Source organism: Anthonomus grandis, chromosome 18 (assembly GCF_022605725.1).
Source record: "Anthonomus grandis grandis chromosome 18, icAntGran1.3, whole genome shotgun sequence".
Lineage (NCBI taxonomy): Eukaryota > Metazoa > Arthropoda > Insecta > Coleoptera > Curculionidae > Anthonomus > Anthonomus grandis.
The window spans coordinates 7,114,785-7,137,696 of NC_065563.1; the positions used below are offsets into that span (position 1 = coordinate 7,114,785).

The following is a 22,912-nucleotide window of genomic DNA, read 5'->3' on the forward strand; positions in this document are numbered from 1 at the left end:
TCACCTCCTCACCTCCAGCTAACCTCACCTTAATATGTCAAATGGGAACCCCCATCGTGTGATAGATTATAGTAAGCAGCGTAAAATTCTCTATTCAACGGTACCAAAAAAAATGAAATCGGTAAATGTGTAAGCAAATAGTTAGCGAAAATGTCTAGAAATAATGAATATTTTATTTACGCCAAACGTTGGTATGTCAAATGGCTACCCCATGGTGTGATACATTATTTTAAAGGGCATTCATTATGCTATCAATGCTTGTAAAAAAAAATAAAATTGATTGACCAAGAAGCAATTAAAGTGTAAATCGGTAGGGTAGAAAAACAAATTTAATTAGTTTAACAAATTTATTTTATTAAATGTTCAAAATGCGTGCCGTTATTAGCAAGACAATAAAAAAGCCTATTTTCAAACTCCTTACGAACACTGGCAAGGGTCTGCCCGCTAATTTCTCTGCATTCTTGAAATATTCTATTTTTGTAATTCTCAATACTCTCAGGTGGGGTTTTATAAACTTTGCTTTTTAAGTAGCCCCAGAGAAAAAAGTCTAGTGGGGTTAGGTCCGGAGACCGCGCAGGCCGTTCGATTGTACCACGTCTGCTAATCCACTTTTCTTGAAAATTTTCATCAAGCCACTCTCGAACTACCAATTCGATTACAGATCAAGAGTAATGATCCAGATTCATAACTCTTGAACTCAATTCTAATACTCTTACATCCGATGATGTTAGCTGTCCACATAGTTTGCCATAGCCATAAAATGGATTTTTGTTTTGTTTACATACATTACATTCCATATTGGGGTTAAGTGCACTCAAATAATAAATGAAATTTCAACAAGGAAATTCACCTCTCCAGACGTGGTCTTAATTTACACTCACAGTATGCACTATATACTGCTTATTTGGATCAAATCCACTAATTAAACTGTAATATACACTAATTCTTGACAATTTTTCTTATAATCACATGCAACAAACAACAGTAACATAAACAACCTGAAGTATTTAGAAATGAAGAAAAATTTAGCCTGAATGTTTGGGCAAGTATTCATAAAAATCGAAAGTCCTATAAGATGGCCGGCAAGGGCAACACTAGAAAATTCAATGGGTTAAATTCCAAAAATCTAAAAACACCATCATGCGCACCAAAAAAGTGGCAATGCAGTCGGATAAGAAATAAGCTCAGAATAACATTAAAATCGATTTTTCAAAATTTCGTGTTTATTCGTAATTTTAATTTTTTTTTAACCGGCATATTGTTAAGCTTGAAAACTCTCAACTTTGCCGCAATTTAACCATGTTCGTATCTCTTATAGATTCCGAGATCCCCATGTTGAGAATTCGAATTTGAAACACACTGTATATTCAAAATGACCGTTTTCTACTGTAAACGCTATCTTTGGTATTGATTTTTCTGCCATTTCAACCTAATGGAATGCTTGAAAGATCCAATATAGTAAAGCATTGGGATAGTTCTAATTTATCCAAAATATCTTTTATGTTAGGAATGAACCATCTATAATCAATAGTTTTTTCTTTGATGTTTCGATAATCAAGTACCTACTAATCTCAATTTTGATTGATTAGAAGCATCTACTTTTTTAGGCGCAATCCAACGGACACAAGCCTACCGACTGCGCCAATTATATCGATCATACGGAAGAAGAGTGTTATAACTCAAAAAAGGTAGTTTTCCAGGAGAGCCGTTTAAAGTTTGTTCTGTAACATTATGTGTCATAACTTTGACCCGCATGAATATTTAAGTCTTGTTTATTTTTTATTATTAGCAACTACCTCTTATCTTTTATAGCAACTAAATCAATATTTTAAAAGTTTTTTAGTTTTTGAGAAAAAAGTACTTGTAACAAAATATTTGTATTACATTATTCTTATATTTAGACAATTTTTTATAAGTTTGTAGTAATTTGTTTAATTTTTATAGACTTAAGAACATGCATTTAAATGTATTTTATAGATATTTTTACGCTTTTACACTTTTACAGACAAACGGCTTAAAAACAATATCGCTTTTGCGGAAATAAATAAAAAAAGTCAACTTAAACTTTTTATTTTTATCAGTTAAAACAAAATAAAACCCAACATTTTTCCTTATTGAATAGAACAGAACCTGTGCTTATAATATTAATTTTTCACAGTTCATAAAAAATAGAAAATTTCATGAGGAGCATCTTACTAGCTATAATGCTTAAGATTAATAAAAACAATTAAAGGTTTTTAAAGAAATCTAAATAATAATTTGGAACACATTTTTTTTTCTCAATTAACTCGAGCAAGCCTTTTTTCTTTGCTTCTGAAATTCCTGGTTTCTTCATAAAAGCAGGATTCAACAACACATTTTCAAACTGAATGTTTTTTCTACGATTTATTATTTCGGCTTCCATAAACGATTCTTCATTATAAGAGTACTTATAAAACAAAGTAGATGGATTTGCTTTTTGTAATTTTATCACTTGCAAATTGGTAAATTTGACGTTTTTTGGAATATTTATGTAAAGATCATTATGTCCCTGAAACCCATTTCATTAAGCTCATAACTTTTCCCTTTTTCTTTGCTTGTCTAATTATGACCGCATATTGGTCTGGGACAAAAATGGAATTAGCTTTTTTATATTTTGTAACTTCAGATTCTATTCTTGCGTGAACGCTGTCTCCTTCATTTTGGCTATGCCCTTTTATAAAAAACTTGTGAATAATAAAGTTGATTTTTAATTTAGTTATCATATAAATATACTTTAGATTTTTACCTTTGGGGTTATTTTAAAGGTAAAGTTTATGCTACAAGACCCAGAGATATTGATAGTTTTTCAATATCTCTGGATATTGAAAAACTATCAATATCTCTATAATTCTAGGATACTCAATATATCTAGGATCCTATTACACAGAGGATAAGAAACGAAATTCAATTAATTACGCCGAACGTTTTAAGAATTTTATAGTTAAAAGAATTAATAATGCTGCCTCAGTAATAATTTTTTTTTCGCAAACAATTTACAGTTAGAGTCTCTACCGTATTTATTTTGTCAACATGTGTCTACACCCATAAATCAAATAATCACACAATGCCAGGAATAATGTAAATAGGCACTTAAAGATTCCAAATATTAAAAAAACAATGACACAGATTCTACAAGAAGCCTCTACGAACCAGAAACTTTTCCACCTCATCAAAGATTTCCTGAAGAACTTGGAAGTAACAATTAATCTTTGCTCGAACTTCCAATTGCATCAGTGACTCATAATATTTGGTCCATGGCTGCCTAAATATCAAAATGTCTGTTATTTCAATGACCTTAATCAATCTTTAGGCTTAATTGCCACGTTGCTGAAAAAGTGCAGCTTCCCAGGCTCTTGGTCCCTGTTCGGTATTCGTTATTGAAAAATAACCACAAAAATAATTGGTAAAATTATAGCCTAAACAATCCATCAGATATACCGCTCAAGGAGACATTCGCCGGATTTAGTGAAAACGCTGACTTTTCAGTTTGACGATAATAACGTAGTGTTTTTAAGTGAGACACAATATATTCTTTGTAGTAGATTTAAGATTAAAGATTAATTTAACATTGCGTGCACGAGGCGATTGAATATAAAAACGTAGTTAGTCAGTAAGTAACTTTAAGCAAGACACGGCTTCTGACATGAAGCATTTTTATATTGTTGCTTAATAAAGTAATCCTAAGTAAAGGATGTTTTTTAATTAAACCAATACAGTCCACTTTGACAGTAATAAGGTAGTCTGACAAGATTACCTTACATTTAATTTGGTCCGTCGACCCAGATTTTTATCAGTTTGTGTTAAGTTTCCGGCGGGAAATGGACATTTCCGCGCAGTTTAAAATTGGACAGTTTGGTTTGAGTTTACACCGACGTTTATGTAAACTCAAAGACAGTGCGTCGACGTGAGTGCAACGCATAATTAATTCGAGTTCGTAATTTCTGTAACATCAGAATTTTGCATCGACGAATGCAGCAGATTGGTGAGTCAGTTCCATTTATTTCCGCTTAGTAGCATTGGTTTGATATTTCTCAGTTTATCAAACGCTTATTGTTGTTTTGTTCTGCAAGTGATTTTTAGTTTTTGAATTTTTGTAATTAATTAAGAATCAATTATTTAATTTTGACACAATGTCTGAGGAAGACACAAAAAAGGAACTTGCAGCTCAGAAACAGAAAAGGGCTTTACTTAGAAGGCATTTGACATTATTTCAGAAATGTATTGATAAGACAGATTTAGAAAATTTAACTGACATTAATTATAATGATTTAAAATTTCGTTTAAGTAAGTTTGAGGGTGGATACGATGAATTTTCTCAAATACAATCAGAAATTTCTTTTTTACTAGAATCTTTAAATTTGACAGAACAGGAAAAGAATAATGAGCTTGATGAAAAAGATTATTATGATGATTTTTTTATGCTAGTGGCTAAGGCAAAAGCTGCAATTGAAAAATATGAGAAAAAATTACGTTCTATTTCTGGAGGCTCTCAGAGATCTGAACAATTAAGTCAGTACCAAGAGTTCAAAGGTTACAGTATTTAAGGGGTTGTTTAAAAGGTGAAGCTTCAGATTTAATAAGCTCATTGCAAATTACAGAGCGTAATTGGGAAGTTGCTTGGTCACTTTTGGTTGAGCGGTACGAAAATAATAGGCTTATTGTTGACACGTATATTCAGGGCCTTCTTGATGCGCCAAATGTAAATAAAGAATCGTACGTTGAACTAAGACGGTTATTTGATACTTTTAATCGTAATATTAGATCTTTGCAAGCATTAAATCAATCCACGGAAAATTGGGATATACTTTTAATTGCGATTTTGATTAATAAGTTTGATGGGCATATGAGAAGGGAATGGGAGTCTTATAAGATTCAGGGTAACTTTCCAACATGTGCTGAAATGCATAATTTTCTTAAGGATAAATGCGGTTTATTAGAAAAATCAGAAATGACAAGAATTAATAAAAATCAGGGTAGGGAACAAATACAGAAATTTGTATCAAAGGACACGAGATATGTTAGACAAAAGGGTTCTTTTGTAGCCACAAGACAGGAAAGAAAATTTTCGTGTTATTTTTGTAAGGCTGATCATTCAATTTTTCAGTGTGATAAATTTAAAGGGCTTTCCGTTTTTGACAGATATAATGAAATAAAAAGATTAAATTTATGTCACAATTGTTTTGGTGCAAATCATAGCACACCACAATGCACTAAAAGGTCGTGTATTGTGTGTAACCAAAAACATAATTTTCTCTTACATCGTGGAGACCGCGATAGTGGTACCGGCGAAAGATCGGTCGTCGCAGCGGTATCAGAAAATATAGCAGACCGTACACCGGAGGCAGAAACAACGATGGCGTCGATTTCGACTATGTGTACGATGGCGGGCGTCGTTGAGTCACAAGAAGCGCGAAGCGCGGATGTTGATGTAATCGGATATCAGAACGATAAGAATATCAGTGATTTTAATGTTCAGTTTTCAGGACTTGGTAGGCAGATTAATTACCCGTTACTTTTGACAGCTTTAGTAAACGTTAAAGGCATTGATAATAAGTTATATCAGGCTAGAGTTTTAATTGACCCCGGTAGTCAGAGTAATTTTATTTCTGAGAAATTTTGTAAGAAAATTGGGTCAAGTTTAAGTAAAATAAACTTAGAAGTTTCAGGTGTTGGTGATAAGATAGGTTTAATGATTAAGTATCAGACAAGAGTTACTATTTTTTCTAGAAATACAGATTATAATAAAGAGTTATCTTGTTTAGTATTAGATAAAGTGACAACTTCGATTTCTACTATATCATTTAGTCCAAAGCTGATAAAAATACCTAAGCATATTGCATTAGGAGATCCGTCATACAATATTTCAGGTGATATTGATATTTTGGTGGGAGTAGAAATGTTTTATGATATCTTACTTATGGAACAGGTACGGGTAGACAATTGTCCAGTGTTTCAAAATACCCAATTAGGTTGGTTAATTGGTGGTAATTTGTCAATTTATAGTGAAACTCCTAGGCGACTGTCATGTAATTTATCCTTGGATGATTCACTTAACCAAACCTTACTTAAATTCTGGCAGATTGAGGAACCTGTTCTTCCCAAGGTTACGGATGATTATTGTGAGAGGCATTTCTTAGAGACACATAGTAGGGATGAGACAGGATGATTCATTGTACAGATTCCTTTTAAAGAAAATTTATCGAGTTTAGGTGATTCGAAAGTTAACGCGATGCGTAGTTTGGAATATTTAGACAGGAGATTGGCTAGGAACCCAGATTTAAAAAAGGAATATTCAGATTTCATTTCCGAATATGAGACGCTGGGTCATATGACAGAGCTCAAGGATGTTGATTGGCGTTCGTCTTTGGATAATAAGTGTTTTCTTTTGCCGCATCATGCGGTTGTGAAGGATTCAAGTTTACCATGCCGTTTAAGAGTCGTATTTAATGCTTCCAGTAAGACTTCAAGTGGTTTAAGTCTTAATGATGTTCAGCATACAGGGCCTACAATTCAAGGTGATTTGATTTCTATTTTGACTCGTTTTCGGAAACATAAATATGTTTTAAATGCTGACGTATCAAAGATGTTTAGACAGATTTGGATACATCCTAAGCACAGGCCATATTAACGTATATTGTGGAGAGATAACACAGGCAATGTTAAATGTTATGAATTAAATACTGTGGTGTATGGAATGGCATCCAGTCCTTATTTGGCAGTTCGTTGTTTGTGTCAGGTAGCAAATGAACATGAATCGGAGTATCCAGTTGCTTCTCATGTCATTAAAAATGACATGTATATGGATGACCTTCTCTCGGGTTGTGATAGTGAGGAGGAATTACTAAAATAACAAAGCGATATAAGTCATATTTTGTCAAGTGTAGGTTTTGATCTTCGAAAATGGCTTTCAAATAAAAAAGATTTTTCCGACAATTTTCAGCTTAATGAGAGCTTAAAGGTAAATGTTTTACAGCTTGGAGAGCATGAGCAAAACAAAACATTGGGTGTTTATTGGAATGCCTATTCCGATAATATTCAATTTCGCATTCGAGAATTTCCAAGTCAAAATTCTGTAACTAAACGTAAAATGTTATCCATTTCAAGTCAAATTTTCGATCCATTGGGTTTGGTACAACCGGTGATTGTAGTTGTAAAATTGCTTATTCAGAGTTTATGGAAAGAGAAATGTGATTGGGATTCCGAAGTTTCAGATTGCTTACGTGATAAATGGAATAAGTTTTGTTTAGATCTAAGACATTTAAATGACCTACATATTACAAGGCGTATATTAGTAGACATGACTAAATGTGAAGAGTTACACGTATTTGCAGATGCCTCTGAAAAGGCCTATGGGGCAGCAATATATGATCGTTCAATAACTTCAGATAACACTTATCATTCTCACTTGTTATGTGCTAAGAGCAAGGTTGCTCCTACGAGACAACCAACTTTACCTCGATTAGAGTTGACAGCTGCTTTAGTAGCCGCTAGGCTAGCAAAAAGAGTTCTTGATAGTATTGATATTAAATTTGATAGGGTTTATTATTGGAGCGATTCAACCATCACGTTATGTTGGATTAAGGGCAGTCCTAATAGATTTAAAACTTTTGTGAAAAATCGGGTTAACGAAATACAGAGTTTGACAGATCTTCAAAATTGGTTTCACGTTCGTTCGGAGGATAATCCAGCGGATTTAGTTTCGCGTGGAAGTATGGCTTTAGACTTGATGTCCAACAATCTTTGGTTTCATGGTCCGACGTGGCTAAGATCAGGTAGCTTACCATTAGCTTGTATTGAAGAAGATACAGCTATAGTATCGCCACTTCCAGAGCAACTAGTTAGCAAATAGCAAACACTGTTATAATTGATGATTATATGAAGTTTGATTTGTTTTTAAAATATTCATCACTATCGAAACTTATTAGGGTACTTGGTTATTGCTATCGGTTTATAAATAATATTCGACAAAAAGGAAAAAATAAGATTATTAGTAAAAATCTAGAGGTAAAGGAGTTAAATAATTCTCTTCAATGCCTACTTAGAATTTCACAAATTCAAGCATTTGGGCAAACTTATTTTGATTTATTAAATAAAAGGCCTATCAATAAGAATAGTTCGATTTTATCTTTAAATCCATTTATAGATGAAGACAAGTTACTCCGAGTAGGAGGAAGAATACAGAATTCAAATTTATATTTTGACAAGAAATTTCCTATTATTTTGCATAACAAACATAAATTAACGAAACTAATTTTTGAAAGCTATGTTGCATTGTGGTCCGCAGCAATTATTATACACAGTGCGACAAAAATATTGGGCAATATCAGGACGTAGTTTAGCTCGGTACGTTGTATTAAAATGCGTAGTTTGTTTCAAGGCGAAGCCTAAAACGATGGATTATTTGATGGGGAATTTACCTCATTATAGAGTAAACCAGTCTTGTCCGTTTTTGCATTGTGGTTGTGACTACGCAGGTCCATTTCTACTTAAAGATCGTAAGACCCGCAACCCTAAACTGACCAAGCCATATGTGGTAATTTTTATTTGTATGACAGTGAAGGCTGTTCACCTTGAACTCGTGACTGATTTAACCAGTGAAGCATTTCTAGTAACTTTCAAAAGGTTTATTGCGAGAAGGGGCAAGCCAAATCATTTTTATTGCGATAATGGTACAACATTTGTAGGAGCTTATTCTGAAATTGCTAAATTTCTAAAAACTCAGGCTCAGGAAATACAACGTAATTTGACCTCTGAGGGTATAAATTTCCATTTTATTCCCCCTCGAGCACCAAATTTTGGCGGGTTATGGGAAAGTGGGGTAAGGAGTTGCAAATTCCATTTGAAACGCGTAGTAGGTAACACGCACTTGCATTATGAAGACTTCATGACAGTGTTGACCCAAGTAGAGGGGATATTAAACTCAAGACCTATCTCTCAAATGTCTTCTAATCCTGATGATTTTACTCCCCTCTGTCCTGGTCATTTTCTAATTGGCAGACCTATTTCTTCAATCCCTGAACCTTGTTTGACTCAGATACCAGAGAATCGTTTGACTCAGTTTAAGAGACTTCAGCAGATCATGCAGCATTTCTGGCAGAGATGGAATCGTGAATACTTATCTGAACTTCAGACGAGACAAAAGTGGTTCCAGGAAGGTGCGTCACGGTTAAAGGTTGGCGACTTGGTGCTAGTTAAAGAAGATAATCTTCCCCCCTTAAGATGGAAGACCGCAAGAGTCCTGGAGCTTCATCCGGGTATGGACAATGTATGCAGAGTTGTGAGGATTCGGTTTAGTGATGGTGCGACAACTAAGCGTGCAGTGACAAAATTGTGTCTTCTTCCGATTGACAAATAATTCCAGTGGTGGTGGTGTAGATTTAAGCCACTGAAATTGAACTACTGAATTGTTAATTTAGGAAAATAATTTAGAGTTAATTTTGATATAATTATGACATAAGTTGTATGTAGGATATATAATTTTAATGTGACTATTGAAATGGACATTTCAAGGCGGCCGGGATGTTCGGTATTCGTTATTGAAAAATAACCACAAAAATAATCGGTAAAATTATAGCCTAAAGAATCCATCAGATATACCGCTCAAGGAGACATTCGCCGGATTTAGTGAAAACGCTGACTTTTCAGTTTGACGATAATAACGTAGTGTTTTTAAGTGAGACACAATATATTCTTTGTAGTAGATTTAAGATTAATTTAATATTGCGTGCACGAGGCGATTGAATATAAAAACGTAGTTAGTCAGTAAGTAACTTTAAGCAAGACAGGGCTTCTGACATGAAGCATTTTTATATTGTTGCTTAATAAAGTAATCCTAAGTAAAGGATGTTTTTTAATTAAACCAATACAGTCCACTTTGACAGTAATAAGGTAGTCTGACAAGATTACCTTACAGTCCCGCTGCGAACAATTTTTTGTAAACGTTTATCACAATTTAAAAAAATTAGCCACAGCCTCAAATCCGCCGCATCCAGTAGGAAAAATAGCCGGAAGATTGGAAGTTTGTCAAAATAATTCTTTGGCAAACGATGCATTTCAATTTTTTACCGGTGACGCGGTCTCTCCCAAAATCGCTTCGGGTGTTTTGGATTGTGTTTTGAAAAATTACCCCGACAATTTTATAATAATGCCAAATCAAGAAGCGATCGTTTTGGAATGTTGGATTAAAATTTGTTTTTTTGTCTAAATATGACATCTATCAGCATGAGCTTACCAAAAAGGTTGTTAAGCAGGAAATATTATACCCAATAAAAAGTACTTTAATAGAATCTAATATACCTTTGGAATGCTTCATTGACCATATGAGTAATCAATCGAAAAATATTCAACTACTAGCTAACAGTCAAGTGAGGCGGTTATGCGATATAGCCTTTGGTAACCTGGACCAAGTCCTTTTGCAGTATTCAACTGGCCCGTTAAATAATGAACTCGTTTTATTGCAAGTTTACAAATATGCAGGCAATATTTTTTGAAAATTAGGGCATTTAATTTATAATAGGAGCAAAGCAGTAACAATTTTAACAAAACTGGTGCAAATTCTGTTATTACCAATGGATTTTTTATTAGGCAAAAAAAACTACATCAATTTGTTTTAAATGCCACTAAGAAAACTTGGTCAACTTATTTTTCTGCCTTGGCATCTCTAAATGTGTTTAACGACCCTTATTTGGAAAGAACCCTTAAGGATATGGTCGTCAAATATTCGTCTTACTACCCTACTTTCGACTCTCCAATAGTTAATTGTATGACCGATGATACCTTAATGGCCGATATTATTCTTGGAAAAAATTAACATTTCCTACTTTAAGCCACCAGTGAAAGAATCGGAGGCCCGATTGATACTGACATTGACACTACATTGACACTACATTGACACTTGGCTCCAAAATTTAGTAGTTTAAAGATTGTCCATAATATTAAAAAAATTGGTAAAGGCTGTAGGGAATGTATTTTTTTAAATTTATAAAATTTTATTTTTTTTGTTTTTTAACAGTTTAAGAAAAATAGAAAATAAATTGATTTTTTTCATTGGTTATAGGATTTCTCGAAGGTTTTTTTCTTACTTTTCTATCAACTATTGATATATCAAGTAATATTAATTTTGGTTATAAATTAGCTATAGGTTTTGGTTAGTAGGTAGATATATATTATTAAATTCTTGTAATTTATTTCAAGAACTAATAGGTGTTTACGTCTCTAGGTGCATGTTAAACTATGTATGATTATTAATAACGAGTAAGAATTTATAAATTACTTATTATTGTATCAAAACTAAATTGATTAATAATTTTAAATTTGAATTGACTGCGAACGCTTTCCTTCCGAAAAAACGTTTACTTCTACTATTAAAAATATTGAATCCCTCCTCTCCAAAAAAAAACACACTTACCTAAAAAAAGTTATTTAACTTTCAAAAGGGATTTAACAACTGAAACCTCTAGTGCTTCACAGCAACATATCGGATGTGATCTATACAAAATCGTGTTTCCGCGTAATAAACGAAAAACAATGTGTCGTTTTATTTTAGGGAATTTTAGCATCGCGCCGTTAAAAACTCGCAGAAGCCAATTTAAAAAAAAAAAAAAACATGGCAACGTCTACACCAACTTGCTCTTGATGTTTCTCAAGTGGACTGAAACAAAACCATTAGACAACTATCAGGCAATGTTGCCAACATACCTAGGACGTCTGATGTTGAAAAAAAACAATACCTATTCACTCCAATGCAAAAACTATATAAATCCTGTTCGACTTCCGATTTACATATAGACCGGAAACTCTTTTGTTAATACACACTAATTGTAAACATGAGGGCCATTCAGCTTCAACGGATAATTACGTATCGTACTTATGCTCTCTAGTTGGGCAAAATCTGATCGTGTCTAAACAATCGTCATTACGAAATGAATGGGCCACGAGAAACATGAAAAACTAAATTGCCGTCAAAGGTTATAATTATTAGGTCCTCCCTATAGTCATTAAATGCGTGCTAACATCCACTAAACGACCGTTAAACCATTTTAACGGGATAACGTGTAGTCACGACATATTTTTTAATTGTTTAAACGTTTTCCTTGGCCTGCCTGAAGAAACCCATCAGCAAAAACACGTAAAATCTCTCCTGCTTTCATTGTTTTCAATGAAACTGAGTACGGACCTGATTTTAATGTCAAATGTCAATAGTTTAACGCGTTATTTATCTGTCAATGCCAAATTATTTGAAACATTTGACCTTCTTTACGTCACAGGAATGTATTTTGTTTAGAAAAAAAAATCAGAAGGGCTCAATCGTTTTACGTTTAAAAATAAATATACCTATATAATTTATAACACCAAGTTTGTTTGTTTCGGACTAGTTTCCAACAACTTTCCAGTCGTGTTATTGTAGACTTCCATTGCAAAATTTACTTTTCCTTTTCCTGCGGTTGGTCGGGACCCACAGTAGCATTTGCTTTGTCCATTGTTTATCATTCATTCTTTCGACAAAGCTATGTCATTCCAACCTTTTCCATTTTATAGTGAATTGAATGAATTGACGAAACAGTGGGCTGCCAAGGCAGTTGTGCATATAAGTCTCCTGATGGACCCGTCATGCCCCACCGGGGCTTACCAGAGCATAACGGCCTTAGAGAAACCGATAAGGCTCTCTGGTCTGAAGGACTTAAAGTCGCTCGGTACACTGAAAGTGTTACCCAAGTATTTGAACCTGGCGCGCGTGAGTGCTGGGCACTCCCCGACTACATGGTCAACGGTTTCATCCTCCTCACAGCACCATCGGCATTCCGGGTTGTCCGCAATACCGATAGTATGGAGATGGCTTCTTAAGTGCCAGTGACCGGTTAAAAGACCTGTCACTAGCCGAATTTCGCGTCTTTTTAGGCGTAGTAGATTTTTGGTGAGACAGGCAGATGGTCCACCTATGTGCGCTTTGGCCTGTCTCATACCAGGGGACTCAGTCCATCTTCGGTGGGTCCACTTGTCCAGCAGACCCTTCATTGACGCGACCGCAACGCATTTGGCGATCCCAACTATGGGTTCGGGCCCATCGGCACATTCGCGGATCCCAGTCTGGCAAGAGAGACCGCTTCCTCATTACCTGCATGGCCTGCATGGCCAGGTATCCAGACGACTGGACCCTGCATCCAACCTGTACCAGTTTTTTCAGGACTTTTATGCACTCTAGTACAAGCTTGGAGCTTACCTTTGCGGCCGTGATAGCCATAATGGCAGCTCTGCTGTCCGAGCATATCGATACGACTGTATTGCGGTGTCCGCAGCTTAGGATTTTTTGTCTGCATTTTAATACAGCGAATACTTCGGCCTGGAAGACAGTGGCGTGCTCCCCCAGCGAGTATGCCCTATTGGTATGTGGGATCCCACTAATTAGCCCTGATCCAGCTCTGTTATTCATTCTGGAGCCATCTGTGTACCAGATGGTCCCCCTATTTAGCAATGCAGGTCTGTTGGAATGCTGCCACTCCTCTCTGCCTGCAATGTGCGTCACGAATCCCTCGCAGTCCACAGTCACTGGAGCCATGCAGTCACTGCCAATCAGAAGGAGAGGACATTCCTGTATGGCCCGTGACCAAATTTTTGCGTGACCGGTCTCGCCAGCACGTAGTTCGCCGAGGACGTATAGCCTGTACGCAGTCCTCATTGCCTCAAATTGCACAACGAGTTCCAGAGGCGGAAGGCTCAGCAGATTCTCAAGCGCTCTAGTTGGCGCCGTCCGCATGGAACCCGTTATGCTGAGACATGCAAGACGTTGGACTCTGTCCAGTTGAGCACGAATTTTCGCTTTCTCCGTACATGGCCACCAAACGATAGCCCCGTATGTGAGAAGAGGTCTTACAATGCGCGAGTAGATCCAGTGGAGGATCTTAGGAGACAGACCCCAGGTATTGCCGAAAGCCCGCCTGCAGGCCCATAGCGCGCAGGTGGCCTTCTTCATTCTGGTGTCTGCATGATCGTGCCAGGAGAGTTTGGAATCCAACTTGATGCCCAGAAATCGAACTGTTCAGGAGTAATGCAGCTGCACGCCACCTAGAGATATAACAGTGAATAGTAGGAGCTCTGCTTTTTTGGGGTTAATCCTGAGACCCTCCGAGAGGCACCATATGTCCATCATATGCAGGGCTCTCATCATAGGGCCCCGCATTGAGACGGTGTCTTTCCCTGGGCAAAGGATTACCAGATCATCAGCGTAGGCTTGTGTGTATAGGCCAGCATTGTTTAAAAGATTTATCAGGCTGTCGACCACAAGGCACCACAAGGTAGGGGACAATACTCCTCCCTGCGGGCAGCCCCTAGCCGCCAGCGTTTTGACAATCTCGTTGTTGAGCTGGGCAGATACATGACGTTTCGAGAGCATGGCCTCTATCCAGCTAACCAAACAGGGTTCTGAGCCGCGGCTCTCGAGTGCTTGGCAGATTAATGCAAAAGGGGTATTGTCGAACGCCCCTTCAATATCTAGAAACGCACCCAGACAGTCCTTGTCACTACCCAGAGCACCCTCCACCTTCCTAACGAGGTGGTGTAGGGCCAGGTCTGTGGATTTGCCCGCCTGATAGGCGTATTGGTGCACATGCAGTGGTTTGTTGACCAGGATGGTTTCCTTAAGGTATCGATCAATCAGCCCCTCCATCGCCTTCAGCATAAAGCTGGTAAGGCTGATAGGTCGGTACGATTTGGGATCTGTAAAATCGCTTTTTCCGGGTTTCGGAATGAAGACGACTTTCACTTGACGCCATAACTTTGGGACGTAGCCCTGAGCAAGGGACGACCTGAATAGTCTGACTATGTGTGGGGTTAGTACTTCTAACCCGTTTTGCAAAAGGCATGGATATAATCCATCCATGCCCGGAGATTTGAAGGGGGGGAATGTCTTGATTGCCCATTTCACCCTCTCGTAGGTAATTATTCTTCTAGCAGTCTCGAACTCTAGGAGGATCGCGAGATGAGTTGGAGTCTGGGAAGTGAGTGCGCAGTATGACCTCAAGTGACTCCCGCTCATTGGTAGTAAAGCCGCCATCTGGAAGTGACAGCGACCCCAATTTAGTTTCAGGTTCCTTGAACAGTACTTTGCACAGTCGTGCTGCGGATGGTGTGTTTTCAACGTCATCGCAGAACCGCCTCAGGGCTGTCTTTTGGAGTCCCTGAGTGTCTTTTTGTATTGCCTTTGAGCTGCGTGGAACGCATCCCAGTCAGTGGCAAGCTTAGTGCGCTCAGCCCTGCGAAGGAGCCGACGCGTAGTGTCACGGTGCTTTTCCGTGTTCCTGTTCCACCAGGCATTCTTGGCATTGGCGGGTCTCCGTCTGAGGGGACAGCTGTTCTCGAATGCCGCGACTATCGCACGAGTCAGGTTGACAGTCCCGATCTCTGTGTCGGCCGGAAATGTGTACCTTGCCGGCATGTCCGTAAGACCACCGACTAGTTCCTCTCGAAAGTGGTCCCAGTCAGTGCACCTTGGGTTTCTGTAGGCTGGGGTATCGCACCGAGCCTGCTTCTTTAATTCAAAAAGAATGTGCCTGTGGTCCGACATTGTGACCTCAAGGGATACTCTCCATGAGCTGAAAAGGTTCACAGTACTGGGTGAACATTCTATAATATCCAGGATATTATTGTTCAGGCCCATACGCTCTCTAATTTTAGTGATAGTTTAGAGACATAATAAGTTGTCTCTTTTGGTTAGTTGGCAACATCTACGCTAGCAGTTCATTTTAATTGCTTTTGTTTTAAAAGCGTCTTTTTTCTTTAATATCTACAACTCTGAACCATATGTAGCAATACTATCTATGATACTTTTATATATTCTCATTTTTGTGTTCCGAGTGATGTGGTCATTCCAGAGTGCACTCACATCAGTTGACGTATTACTGAATTCCCTTATTCAATTCTAATTGATTTAACCTTTGTGATCTGATCATTATTTGTAATGCTTATTAGGTTAGATGGAAGAACAGGCATTAAGATATCTGAATCTTTGTACGCTGAATCTCGCCTTTAAACTATTAACTTTGTAATTGTATTATTATTATTATTATTATTATTATTATTATTATTATTATTATTATTATTATTATTATTATTATTATTATTATTATTTACAGCCAGTTAAGGCTCGCACTCCCTCTAAGGGGGAGGGGATCATTTACTTATCCCAGATACCTCCGATATCAAAAGGATTAAGCTTTGTGGTCTGTGGGGGGCCTTTTCGGTGCATTTAAGTGACCTGAAATGTAGAGTTATCTCCTAGGAATTTTCGGGTGCTGCGAGCAGTTGCCAGTAGTACTGCCTTTTGCATGTGCTTATATAAATGTTCGCCAGTTCCTAGTTGTTTAAGGTATTGCAGTAGACTCTTTGGTATTACACCCGTTGTCAATATAACAATTGGGATGGTCTGAACATTATCCATTCTCCATTGCCTTCCGATTTGAATTTCTAGATCTCTGTATTTGCCGATTTTCTCAGTGTGTTTCTCTTGCAGATTATTGTTGTTCGGTATGGCTACGTCAATTAGAGTTGTTTTCCTGGAAATTTTATCTATTAAAATAAGATCTGGTCTATTATGCCTTACATGTTGATCGGTAAGTACACTGCGGTCCCAATATAGCTTATATCGGTCATTTTCCACTACAGGTTCTGGAGTATATTTATAATACGGAACCTTCTCTGTTGTAATAAGTTCCAACTTCATTGCCAGCTCTGATGTAAAATTTTCCCAACTGAGTCGTGCTGTTCTTTGTATTCTGTCGCTGCAAAGGCCTGACATCCTCCTATTATGTGCTGGATTGTCTCTGATGTTTGGCATCCATACCGGCATTTGTCGTTTTGTACTCTGACGATGTGCTTGAGATTATTTCTTGTTGGTATAATCTGATCTTGGATGGCGAGTAGAAAGCCCTCAGTTTCTGGAAACATCTTGCCTGATACCAACCAATAGTTCGACGAAGTAGTGTCAACATGATTTTGACTGATCTCATTAGGATGTCGCCCATGAAGGGGCTTCTCCATTCAGATGCGGAGTTTTTCCTGGTCCGTATGATGGTAGCTGCACGCTTCCTCGCTCTTAAGTTGTAGAGGAGTGGAATCGTCTATTTGATTTATTGCGCGATGCAGCGTGGAATTTTCTCCTTGCCTGTAAAAATAGGATCTTAAGTTAGTGATTTGTTTTTCAAGTTGTTTACCCAGATCTATTAATCCTCTTCCTCCAAGGTGGCGGGGAAGCATTGTTCTTTCAGTGGCACTTCGAGGGTGGTGGTTGTGCGTTTTAGTAAGTAGGGTCCTCACTTTTCTTTGTAGCCTTTCTATGTCTGTCCTACTCCAATTAATTACCCCAAAAGAATAACTAAGAGCTGAACATGCGTAGGAGTTAAGTGCCTTAAACATATTTTTGCTGTTGAGATTGGTTCTCAAAACTTGTCTTACCCTTTTCACAAACTCGTTAGTCAGTTCGCATTTCATTGTTTGTTGTTCAATCGTTTGTGATTGTTTCATCCCCAAGTATTTGTAAATTTCGTGTTCACCCATGGCCTCGATGGTCTGGAAATTCTGCATCTGATATTCTCTTGGCTAAATTTTTTCTCGGATTATATTGAGAGTACGGCATTTATCTAGTCCAAATTGCATGCCGATGTCATTGGAGAACTCTTCTACTATATGCAGCATTTGGTTTAGCTGGTTCCTAGTTGCAGCCATTATTTTTAAATTATCCATATACAGTAAGTGATTTAACTTTGCAATCTTGGTGTTATTATCTCGGATGCTAAACCCATAGTTGGTAGAGTTAAGACGGTTCGAAAGAGGGTTCATACCAAGGCAGAACCATAATGGGCTCAGTGAGTCCCCTTGGAAGATTCCTGTTCGAATTGGAATGTTGTTTGTACTTACTGCGCTTTTACCCTGTACTTCGAGCTGGATCGTTGTTCTCCAACTTGTCATAGCGCTCTCTAGAAAAGACAAATTATTACCATCAATTTTATACACTTTTAAAATGTTTATAAGCCATTCGTGTGGTACTGAGTCGAAGGCTTTCTTATAGTCGACGTAGGCAGTAAAAATATTTCTCTTGTTGTGATATGCCTGGTTGTTGATGACAGAGTCGATAATAAGTTGTTCTTTACAGCCCATAGAACCTTTAGCTCATCCTTTTTGTTGTGCGGCTATGATGTTGTTTTCCTCACAGTGTTGATAAATGCGCTGTGTTAAACATGAAGTGATAATTTTATACAAAGTAGGTAGGCACGTTATCGGTCGGTACTTAGACGGATCTTGTGTGTTGTTCTGGTCTTTAGGAAGTAGATAGGTTACTCCTTGCGTTAGGAACGCTGGCATTTCCTGTGGGTTAAGAATAACGTTGTTAATTAATTCTGAGAGTTTAGGATGCATACTCCGTAGTCTTTAGCCAAAAGTTATGAACTCCATCTGGGCCAGGTGATTTCCAATTATGCAGTTTTTGGATAATCTGGTTGACTTCCTCGATAGTGAATGGTCGATGTTCCATCTGGCTATATTTATTACTGTTTTGTTTCTCTTCAGTAACCCAGCTTGCGTTGATATTGCATGTTGTTTGAGTTGCATAAATCTTGAATTAGTTCTTTCGTGGGGTATTGCTTTTCTGGGTGATCTGATTTTAAATTTAGCTCTCTATAAAATTGTTTTTCGGCCTTTTTAAAACAAAGATTGTCACGTTTTCGGTTATTACTGGTCTTGTATCTTCGTAGGCGCCCTGAAAATAAGGAAAGTTTCTGTTTTAGAGTATCCAGGCATTGTTGAGCTATATTATTTTCTGATTCATGCCGAGTGTTTCTCTGCAAAATTTCATCAACTTTCTGTTTTAGTCTGTTTGTTCGTGTACCCCTCAGATATTCTGTTAGTTGGCCGATATCTTTTCGAAACCTCTAAATTTTTCGTTGAAGTCTGGTCTCCCATGGCGGTATCGGGAGCTCGGTTCTTGCAGAGTCATTGTGGGTCCTTCTTAATCTTCATGGTTTTAGCAACGGCAGTTGCTGCGCTTTATACTAAAAGGTAAAGAGATTGCACGTTATTAATATTTAAAAGATAAGTTGGAAGAATTTTGGTTTTTAAAAGTTCCATAATTTGACCTAGTTTGTTTGAAGAGTTTACTTTTGGAAGTTTGGGTCTTATCAGTGGGTTGGTTCCCTCAAATTCTAGCATCGCACTTGCCATTTCTGCAGATAGTTCGTGATATAGCTCAGAATTGTCCTCTTGGGTGTTTTCGGTAGTGTTAGGTTCCTGTGGGTTATTTAATACGTTTTCTATTACAGGTTGCTCCTCAGCTGGTTCATTGTTAGCGGGGTCTTGTTCGTTATTAATTTTCCCTTGTATTTCTTCTTTAATGGTATTGAGTCTTATCTCTGGAATCAGGTGATTACGCATTATTACCCGATACTGGTCTGCTACTCCCTGTTCGGTGACTTGGAGATGTGGATAGATTCTCCTAAATTCGGCATGTAAAGGTTGTCTGTAGCCGATCATTTCTCGTCCCAGGTTGGTCACTTTATAAAAGCTGCGCATGACGGTTTCATTCATCGCAGATGTCCATTTCATGCGCTGTCTTTGTAGTCCCGCCTGGGTGAGCGCTGGCTGAATTTCCTGCGCAGCACCTTCAGCGAGGGGGGCTCGTGATGGTGTTGGGCCCTCCTGGTGGTTTTGTTGTTGAAGAGGAGGAGGTGTAGTTTCTTGAATGACAGGTTGCCGCCTCCTTAACTCCCTGCCACCGACGGTCCGCATACTGTCCTGTCCAGCGCCGGCACCAGACATGCCCTGGCGATCCCCAGACAGCGACTTTTCTCTGTTATTAAAAAATTATTATTATTACTTAGTTTATTCTTTGTCTCTTTTTCAGAACAAGTAGTGGATATTATTCTGATCTTCTACAAATATTTCTTGGTCATCCGCAAAATGCAAGCTGTACAATTTATGATCTTCAATTGGAATACTCATAAGTTAATTTTTTTTTCCAGGTTTCCAGAACCTCTTCCAAATAAATCTTAAAGAGTATAAATGCAATACAGCAGCCTTGGCGAAGTCACTCTGTTACTCGTTGTCCAATGCTTATTTAACTTCGTATAACTCCCTCATGGTATCAATGTACAGGGTGTCCCAAATTCGAGGGTGACCATTGGGATCTCGGAAACCGTAAGAGTTACAGGGTCGGTTAAATGAAGGCAAAGTAGCGCAATTTCTCACAATTTTAAAATTTCGACGTTTTTTTTAAATTTAATATCGGAAAACTAAAAACAGTTTTTCATGGCCATTTTTTATGTCCTACAACATGACGCAAAAAAAAATTAATCCGACGTTTCATTTTTTTTTCGATCATCATCAACTTTTTTTTTTCTTATGGACGCCATATTGGATTTTCTCATTTTTAAAAAGTATTTTTAATTGCCTTTAAAAGGAGGTATCGCACTTGCATGTTCCATTACTCTTTCTAGTACTTCCCATAAGAACTCCATGAGTGCAAGAGAGAAAGATATATCAATGGGATTTATAAGGTTATTACCTTCAATCATAAAGATTCCAAGAAATTCATCTGCTGGAATTAAGGTCAACTGTCAAGTTGAAATGACAAGTAATATTTGACGCATTATGTATCTGTCAATGTAAGTTTCTTAAAAAGTATCATTTATTAATTATAACGAATTAAATTTATGTCGTCACCGAATGGTTTTCTTGAAGAAACTCATCAGCAAAAACCCGTAAAATCTTCCCTGCTTTCATTATTTACAAACTTGGGGTTGAATAGACATGTGACGTAAACGCTTTCGTTGAAACTGTCATTGACAGATAAACAATGATGTATATTAATATTATTAATGAACGCCAACAATGAAATGATTAATAAACGCCACTTGTCACTTTGATTTCTGACCCTTGACATTCAAATGAGGACTTATCCTTATACCATTATAAACTAAATAATACCTCAAGTAAACACTAACATTAAATATAATGTAAAATAACCTTCTTAGGTTTGATTTATGACCACATTTAAGTCAAAATAAATTTAAAAGACCTGGAAGGTTATTAGATTTATTTATGAAAATTACGAGAAATTGCTGGTCTTTATGCCAATTGTCAAATTGGAATGGCAAGTGACGTTTAATCCATTGTCTATCTGTCAATGTTACTTTCAGCAAAAGAGTTGGGTTAATCAGCAGTATCTCTCATTAAGATATTTACTTTTGAATTTGTTTTTAGACATAAAAAGATTGTCTTGATTTTTTCTGACCTATTGATAAACAAATAATGCGGTAAAAGTCGCTTGTCATTATAAATTTTAATAGTTGGCTTCGAATCCAGGAACTCACGCCAATAGTTTGGAATTTTCATTGAATAATTTACCATTTTTTCACATTTAAACCCATTAGCAGAAACACGTACAATCTCTCCTTCATAATTATTAATTTCCAAATATTGGGTCTACGCACTGACCTGATTTTAATATACAAAAGTTAATTAAATCTAGTTAATTCCGTATCGTTGTTTTTCAAAGCAAAGCCGTAATTTGTTAAATTCAGCTGCTAGAATAGAAGATTCACTGCAAGGCAAACCTACAATTAATGGACTTAATAGGTCGCCTTGTTACTTTGCCAATCGACATGAAACTCAGGTCTGTGATTTAAGAAAAATGTCACTTTAATCACGCATTTTAATCATTATTTATTCAGCAAAAAAAAACTGTTCCTTTGACAAACCCCTGGAAAAGCCGAGCGCAATCAACGCTCCATTATCCGCGGGGCTCGCCTTGACTTATTAAACTTTTACCGGGATGCAACAGCATCTCGTATGCACTCCTGCCCTCAAAATTTGCGTAAAACGGGATCCGGTCCGATCCCGACTCTCGGTCCATCCTGATCCAGATTGTCCAGAATCAATGGAGGCCACCGTCAGGGGCGTATCCTTATTTTCCAAATTAAAATGTTTGTATGAAATTTACTTATCTGGGGAGCAGGTCTTAATGGAATGGTGGTTTATGATCGAATTAAACGATAACACAGACATTGGGCTTGATGAATAAAAATCTAGCAATTACTTGAAGCAATTGCTTTTTAGCAAAAGCAATTGCTGGATATAATAAAATTTTGAAGCAAATGCTGCTTTTCCTATATGTATGTTATTAATTCTCTTTTTTGCTGTCCTAATTGATGAACTATATTTGTTGGCATATCGTTATTTTGTGCGTCAATTTCATAATTGATTTCTTCATTAAAAATGAAATCTTCATCATGCAGATGTTTTGCGATATTATGAAGCACAACGCAGGTAATTTTAATCGATGGTGTTTTTTCTAATTTATTTTTAATTTTGTACTGAAGGATAGGAAATCTTGCTTTTAACTGCCCAAAACATCGTTCAATTATTACACGTTCTTGACAGAAAACATTATTATAATTTTGCTGCTGTTGGGTTGTCGGATTTCTCCAGGGAGTCATAACCCAAGGCGATATTGAGTAGCCATCGTCTCCTAATAGTACACATTCTTCTGCGCTGTTCTTAAGGATGTTGTATATGTTAGAATTTTTAAAAATTCTGGTATCGTGCACAGAGTCTGGCCATTGGCAGTCCACACTTGTGAATATTTCTTCTGCATTACAAGTCGCCTGCACGTTAATACTGGGATATCCTTTTCGGTTTATATATTCATTACCGAATGCTTGAAACTTTGGAATCCTTACGTGTATGCAGTCTATCACTCAGATAGCATTGGGAAAACGGTATTTCTCTGACCACAACCGTTTGGCTTTCACAACAGCTTCAGCACTTTTAGGAAATTTAATAAAGATATTGGCCTTCTCCAAAACTGCATTCATTACCGAAGTGAATGTCTTACAGATAGTGGTTTGGT

The 22,912-nt window shown here is 37.1% G+C and overlaps 1 protein-coding gene across 1 annotated transcript in view; it reads right to left on the reverse strand.

Moving 5' to 3' along the window:
* The window catches only part of LOC126747086 (uncharacterized), a 108,662-nt gene extending 97,132 nt beyond the window's left edge, over positions 1-11,530 (reverse strand). The window contains exon 1 of the mRNA XM_050455580.1: positions 11,429-11,530. The gene's annotated coding sequence lies outside the window, so the exon portion shown is untranslated. The remainder of the gene's footprint in view (positions 1-11,428) is intronic.
* Between the last annotated feature and the right edge of the window lie 11,382 nt (positions 11,531-22,912).